General features: G+C 36.1%; 1 protein-coding gene across 2 annotated transcripts in view; it reads left to right on the forward strand.

Moving 5' to 3' along the window:
- The window catches only part of zbbx (zinc finger, B-box domain containing), a 41,551-nt gene extending 34,074 nt beyond the window's left edge, over positions 1-7,477 (forward strand). The window contains exons 21-22 of one of the 2 annotated variants that reach the window (XR_001480083.2): positions 1,792-1,899; positions 6,971-7,477. The gene's annotated coding sequence lies outside the window, so the exon portion shown is untranslated. The remainder of the gene's footprint in view (positions 1-1,791; positions 1,900-6,970) is intronic. The other variant, XR_001480084.2, reaches the window with a different exon arrangement.
- The last annotated feature ends 852 nt before the right edge of the window (positions 7,478-8,329 follow it).

Here is an 8,329-nt window from a genome sequence, read left to right on the forward strand (position 1 = left end):
TTGCGTCAAAAGGAATGCAGGCATGTAAGATCAATTAATTTGTCTTTACTATAATTCATTGTTGGCCCACATTGATTACGTTGCCAAGAAAACAACCACATTAAACTTCACAGAAATTTAATGTGTTGGTATGCCATGCATGTTTGCCTGCACAGTTAAGACCTACCTACAGTACTTCTCTGTTAAATAAATGTAAAGTACTTGGTGTCTGACCAAATTTCACGAATTGTTAATTTCTTTTTCCAACAACTGTTAGAAGGCAGTTGGGACACAGTGGAGAATGAGGCCCTACACTCTCTTAGAAATGTAATCAGAGCATCAATGTTCTCTAGGAAGTGTGAATCGGTGCATCGGTTAATCCGTCTATTTCACTTTCTGCTGTGTAGTTGAAAGCAAAATAAAAAAAAAATATTAATTGGGTCATTGTACTGCATCCCTTTATGAAATAATGCATGTCCCAATGAGTCCAACTTTTTTTTTTCAGTATACTGTACAATGAGCTGCAGACTTTCTGATCCTTAAGTAAGAATCAGGTAAATGTAGATTATATGGTAGCCTTCTTGTTCTAACGATGCATGGTATTTTTCTTTATCTAGTTCTTTGGAGAAAATCAATAACAAGGCATGATGACTGCAAACACCATTTAATTAAAAGGACATTTTTTCTCCGCAGTCTTCATTCAGGAAAATATCCCAGAATCAAATGGTCAATTTCTGAATCTTTTAAGCACCAGTAAAGTTTGTTTATCCTATTAGTAGAGCTTTGAGCTTTAAAGTAATGTGTATTAAATTAAATTAACAAATCCACTGAGCCCAACATTACACATTCTATTTTGTCTGAAAGGCACAGTCTGTGCAGTGTTCTTTATAAAACAAACAGGATTAAAACCCACAGGTCAGGGCAAGATGGGACTTGCTTTTTTCATACTTGATTTATAATACCAAGCTTGAATTGAGGCAGTTTTTGCTCTTGAACGTATAGTTGTTCTTCTTTGTATTGTTCCCTATATAATCTGATCACTAATACATGATCCTTGTATTTAAATATTTGTGAATTGGTTACTTTCAAGTTTAGATTTCAGGTATGATTATGCAATGGATCTTAAATATGTAATTCTTCCTTTATTTGAAAATTTGGAGACCTCAATGTATTTATTAAAACTATAATCAAAAGCACTTTGTGCATAACACAGGCTTGTAAATGTATTGACTTGTCAAGTAAGCGACAGTACACCAGCAAAAAAAAAAACAGTAAGTAAAATAAAACAATTGTTAAAAAATGTCTTAACACAATCACTGGGCTCAAGTTGCTATGGATGGAGAACACAAACAACCAGCACAGTACTGAACAATGACCCGATTGGATGATTTTGTGCTAAACCGTTTTTCACACTTCAGGTCTTTTTGAAAGCCAGCTCTGCGCTTATCCCTCACCCCTGGGATCAAGGATTTTATCATTTTTTAAAGGTCCATGTGCATTAGTCAAAACGTTCTAAAGCACTTGTGGATCAAGTATTTACAGCTCTTAATTATTAGTGGTTAATTAGTTCATTGGTGATGACATATAACCTAACTGAACCTTAGCCGATCAGTTTCTGATATCCAGAACTGAAGATTCATTTGAGTCATAACATCAATGCTTAATCAGACTAAAACTGCCTCTCATACTGATTAGTAGCCTCAGGTCACTTTTGCTAGATTAACAGGAAGATGCAAGTGCAAGTTAATTATTTACAATGTTAAATAAAACCAAGTTTTCATGGGTGAAAGTAAATATTTTTTTTCTTCCAAGCCAAAACCCTAAAATGATCGAAATCCTACCAAGCCAGCAATGATTTTAAAATCGATGTGAAAATAGAAGACCCTTTCAAGTTTCAGCAGCACTTTGCCTTGGGCACCAGTGAGTAGGATTTACCTTGTACCTTGGAAATTAATGAAAAGACTAACCTAAAATTGCCACTTTATCACTGTATCAGAAACCTTTCCTATTTTGTCAAATTGGTTGCCTCCCTGTGTAAGTTGTTGTCCCCTGAGTTTTATCCTAGATGGGCTTAATATCGCAGTTTTCTGATCTTTCTTCTTGACAGAAAAGCTGTTTTACAGGTTGTCTCAGCTGGGCATCTCTTGATGCTGCATTTTCTTGATGATCATTCTCTGATTTAGAAATGTGGAAAGCGTGTGTTTGTTTCAATTAGTCTAAAAGTGAATGTTTACACTTGAAAAAATTCGGCTTTTTTTCTGAGACCATCCGAAGGAACATAGTTTCATGATCGGCATTAGAAAAGGAAAGTTTTTTTACTTTACAAGTGAAAATAAAACCAGCCAAAAAGAGATCAATATTAACAGTAGAACTTTTACAGACGTTAAATAATAACATTAGAATAGAAACTATGCATATTCACTGTAATTAATTTGTTACTTGTATATGAGATTAGTATTTGTAATTATGGTGATACTGTGATATGGCTGATACACAGAGTTGGAAAACTATTGAGGCATCATATGAAAATGTAAAACGTCAATAGCATTTGTTTTTATAGTACTGAAAACCAAATGTGGGGACCCAGTAGGCATGAAGAGGCTGATGAAGTACTCCAAATATTAATAAAAACAATTAAGAGGAAAAACACATTAAGATACACTTCATGAGTTGGAAAATCAGACTGTTTTCAGTACTAACTAAAGTATGTAATTATCATTGTAAATATATGATCCCAAAATTGAATTTCCAGAACCATATTCGTTTTAATTTAAAAATACTGTCACACAAGGTCTCCAATTGCAACTAAAATATAATAAAAAAAACATTTCCAAATGTCAAATCAGAATATTATTAACTTCCTTCAGGCATACATGTCAGTTTAATTATAAGTTATTAAAAGACTGATATTTAATAAATGTGATGTTAAAAATAGAGTTTATTTGATTGTCGTATATATAAAACCGCTTCTCCAAGCACACAATCAATAGAAAGTGATGAATGTATAATAATCCTTTACAATTCAGAATGTGTGCTTTGTGTAGCTGCTTATTCTTCAGCTGTGGCTGCCTCCTCAGATGCATTTCGGATAGAGGTAAACAGTAGCAGCAGATTTGTATCTCGAAAGTGTTATTAAGCAATTCTTTATCAACTGGCGTAGATTGCAGAGCTGGTCAGCATTTTGACTTGGCAGGGAAAGCAGGAATCCTCGATGTTCTTTCATTGTAATTATTTGAACTTGTCCTGGACACCAAGCAATTGCAATCTCCATACCCACCAACAAAGCGCTTGGATAGGAAACCTCACAAACATAGCTGTTCCATGCAGATAACGCTCTGCTGTTCCTGTCCAATACAGCACAATCCATTTCTATCCCTTGCAACTCACTGGATCTGATCCTGAAGTCTCAGGTTAGAGATTTAATTACAATACACCAGTACCGTAAGAGGCTTGCCTTTGCAGCTGTTGCATTACCCCCCAATCTAAGCCACTCTGTTTTAAGTTGCTTATACCAGTGAACTGATTTACTCTGCCCGCCTTTTTAAAGTTGCTTATTGATACAGTTACTGTTCGACAGCCTTCTTCTGTAAATATGCAGTGATAAACAGAATATTGCACTGCATGTGAAGCCTCATTTACTAAAGAGGTGAAGCAATTGCACTCACTGTGGCAGTCAAAGTGAGTACAATAATTCTGTTACAAGCTCTTTTCATACTTTATACTGTGTATTATATACATTTCTAGGCAGGAGTATAGGGGCTTTTTTTATCATAGTTGACATTACCAGTACAGACTCATAGGGAAACCCCTGCTGGGGTCACTTGTTTACCCAGCATATTCTTGACTGTTCTTATTTACGTCATACGTTCTGACAAGCAATGGGAGCAAGGCAGGATATGCCCTGGATGGGACACCAGTCCATTGCAGGGCACACACAGACAGAGACACAGACACGCTCACACCAGAAGCTAATTAATGTACTGGTATGTCTTTGGACTGTGGGATGAAACTGGAGCATCCAGAGGAAACTCCATACAAACATGTGGAGAACATACAGACTCCGCACATATAGTGCACCAGGAAATACACCCAGTACCCCAGAGCTGTGAGGCAGCAATCCTAACCTCTCTGTCACTATGCGTCTTTAATCTGGTTATTGTTTGCATTAATCCTATTCTTTGGATTAACGTGTGAATATATTTCTTCCTTCTCTGAAATACAATGCTTGATTCCATAACATAATCAACAAAATTTCTGGGATGGAAAAGGAAGATGTAAAAAGACCAACAAGGAAGGACAATATTTCTTTTATTTGTGCTGTTAAAAGCGAATTGCGCCTGTGGGCTCATACCTACACTACACTGCACTCAAATGGGTAAGTGATACTTCAGGGTAAAATGAAACATTAACAGAAAAGTCAAATCAGTGTTTATTGTCTCCCAGGACTCTATAAGGCTGCAAATGAAAGCTATCTTTCAGTTTTACAATGCCTTGCTATCCCACACTTAAATCTAGGTACTGTACGTAATTATTCAAGCAGTACTGATTATTTAAAAAGCCCCTAAAGACTCTCCTGCCAGTAAAGGAGCATTTCAGGAGATTTGGATTATGAAAGAACATGACAGAATGATAACAAGCACCAAAAAATATTGAGAGCCTTATGTTGAGACAGCTCTCAAAATTACCCTAGGAAGGACAATATCGGTATTTAAATTAGAATTCCCTCATTCATAAATTTATTTTGCTGATTTTTTAATGGAAGGTCTATGACAACATTTGACACTTCATGAAGACTTTATTATTCAATACCTCCTATTGCACCTAAAGCTTATACTGTGTATCAGATTATGCAAGTTGAAGCACCAGTATATGGGAAGTATATGTGACAATTAAATGTAATTAATAAATCGTATGTGGCAATACTGATTCCGTCTTGAGCTTGGCATGGGCTGGTTTCTTTTGTTTCTGTAGATCAGCAGATAATTTATATTTTTGTTATTCTAGCTGTGCATTTTCATTACATGCAAGGATATGCAAAAAACAGATAACACTTTCGATATTTCAAACAACTGACAAAGCTGTGAAAGCTACACTGATTCTGAATAAAATAAAGGGCAATACAAATATTAAAGAATGGATATATCTACAGGTTGCGTTCTGCCTCAGTGGAACTAACAGTAACAGAAAAACGCTCCTTGCTGTGACATGTTGTACTAGCTCACCCCTTGAGTCTTTGCTTCAGCCTGAGTATGAAACAAATACAAAAAACACACACTGACAGCAGATGTTAATGCAGTGGCCAGAGTTCTCCAAACCACACACTGACTTCAACGTATGCACGAGATGTAGAAGAGGAAGAAATAAGCCTACGTGGTTTCAGAAAATCTGCGACATTTCTGTGACTTTCCTGGCCATACATTTCCTAATTTAAAAATTTAGGAAAATTAAAGTTTGTTCTCTTCCATGACCGACTATATTAGAAGAAAAGCCTAAGAGCCAATTTGCCAGTAGGAGATAAAAAAACTGTTACATTTTTTTTTCTCATTGTCATCACAATTTGTTTCTTAATTAGATTTGGGTGGCCCATAGATCTGGCAGTGAGAGAAATGAATTTTTCTGTAGGTGATAAATTATGTTTATGTGCAAAATACAAAGCATCAGCTCCTGGCAAGAGATTGATAAACTGATCTAGCTGCTTGGTAGTTTTCAAGGTCTGCTTTGCATTGCGCTTACTACACAAACACAATTTATCACACACCAGACACATTGCACACCTCTCCTGCTGATGGCCACAATGGATTTTTAAATGGGAGGAAAATGTAATAGCTCTGCCGGTACAAACAACTATAGCGTATAGAGTCCTATTAGTGAACAAGTTCATCACATCACAACAATTTGGCCCAAAAAAAAAACCACAGAAAAAAGCATGTAATGTGCAAGAATAATGGGAATCTGTGAGTCATGTGTGTTGGCACATTCGCTCCTAAAGCATCTTAATAGCAACTAGCAACAGTATATGAATGTACAGTATAATAAAAGCATACCTGGCTAAAAGAGGTTAAAACCAGTGATCGTTGAATCAAACAATTACAAATTAAAAAAACAGGAAGCCATGTCAAAGAGATGTCAAAGCACTACTCACATCTCGTTTAGAGCTGCTTTGACTCGTGATGGCTAGACTTTTCCAGTGATGTAATTACTACCAAGCATGGAGCATACTGCTGCTGTTCTCTAATCTTTTGCGTGGGAGCAGTATAAATTAAATCATTAGCATCTTAAACACATATGTTTGGAAGAATGAAATATGTAACGCCCAACCTAGAACAACAAATCTCCCCGTATCAGTTTAAATAAGATCTTCCATTACTGTGTCTTTTAGTCTGATATAAATTATAATTTGGTGTCCATTGATTGTGAATGTATTACTTGTGAAGGTCAGGTAAGAACATGACATTTTAGTATGTGCTGGCTCCATCAGAACTGTGCCCTCTTCAGCTGCTCCTTTGGAGTTTCGTAAGCTTAGAAAGTCAAGGAAGAAGATGAGCAAAGTACAGTATGAACACAGCAGTGGCCTAGGAGCTTGCTGGCGTTTTCTGAATGTGATGGTATGAGCACAGGACAGTTCCAACCTAGTTGGACAGTTTCGTTAGCACACATCATGAGTACAAATGTTATATTCAATGGTGAAATTGGCTCCCACTTGAATATCAAATAATGTAAGCTCAGGGTACTAAAGGAAATGTCAGAAAATTACCCACTCCATGTTCAAATCTGCCTCTTCTTCCCCACCTACTTCTTGCTTTTTATCCTGACTCTAATACATAGGAGATCAGGGCTGTTGGTCAGACATGGTAGGTGTTAAAAAATTATTGGAAGACTGAGGTCAGCTATAAAGGATACTATGCAACCTCCTTTAGGGACTGTCTTTAATTTTCCTGTTTTTAATTTTCTTTTTGTTTTTAACTTTGACTTTTTTGTTTCCCGGTCCAAGGCAAAATTCTCAGAATAGACGGTGCTGAGTAAGAAAAAAGCTGAATAAAAACAAAACAACAGACATCAATGGCTCTACAAGAAAGCTAGAAAGGAGAACCGTAGTGAAGGGGTCCTCTTAGAAATTACCTGAAGGTACAGCAGGATTTTAACTCACCTCGCAATGACAGAGTGTTTATTTTACTCTGGCTTCTGAACTTCAGCTCTGTCTCAGTGCCAGATCCTCAGGAAATTGATTTTTGTGAAACAACTGCTTGCCAGATCATTTTTTTTCCCTTGTTGTGTTTTGGCCTTTCCAGGGCTACAAAACAGGGCAAACATCGTCTCTTGTGTTTCCTGACCTAATGAGAAGGTGATTCTATTAACAGTAAATTTTAGGTTCTGGGTATGTTAGTATTTCTCTGCAGGTGCTGGAACGTAGTGAGATGGTGAAGCTGCAGCCTAAACTCCTCTGTCAGTCAATTCAGACACGGTTCATATCTTGTGTTTATTATCTGTTATGTATATTGGATTTCTTTGTTGTACTATTTTAATGTATTGTTTTTTTTGTGAGAATTAAAACAGTTTGCTTGTCATAATATCAGGAATGCTGAAACAGTCATTCTTGCAACCATGATCTGTTTAAATTGATTTCAAATGCTAGTGAGTGTATATGACTTTTATGGGAATGAACAGCTTTCACTGTTTCACAGGGCTGGAGAAACTGACTCCCTGCTTTGGTGTTGCTTCTAAGACACATACTTGTATATGTGCTGGTTACACTGGTGAAAGCTAACTGTGCCCATGATGAGCATTAAAAAGGCCTTCTGTGACAGCCAGCTTCGAGCTTATATTCACAATGCAAAATGAGAAGCCTGCTTAAACACATCTGCTTTCAATGTTGTTAAACACAGCTTATACATGTCTGTACACATGCAAGAATTTACCTAGAAATTGCAACTATTGTCTTTGTTTTATTGTCAGATAAATAATATACAGTATGGCTGTTTTGACTTATTTTACTGTTGTTTTGTTAATCCATAGTGTAACACAAGCTCCAGTTTTAGAATTACAGCCTGGGATATTTTGATATCAAACAAATGATATTTAACAGCACATTAATAAAATCACACATTGTTTTTCTGCCATTTATCTTCATATAATACTATGCAAATGAAACACATTAGTGAAAGTCAAATATTCCCTTAAAGAACTGTGTGATGGAATAGAGGATTAATTTACTTTGAAAGGGGAATTTAAATGAATGAGAATAACAGGTGGTTCTCATTAAAAACGAAATAAGCAAAGCTTGTAAAAAAACTCTACTTTGTTTTGACTTTTAATTAACACTTTTTCGTTAATCTTGTTTAGACATGGATGT

Source organism: Lepisosteus oculatus, chromosome 13 (assembly GCF_040954835.1).
Source record: "Lepisosteus oculatus isolate fLepOcu1 chromosome 13, fLepOcu1.hap2, whole genome shotgun sequence".
Classification (NCBI taxonomy): Eukaryota; Metazoa; Chordata; class Actinopteri; order Semionotiformes; family Lepisosteidae; genus Lepisosteus; species Lepisosteus oculatus.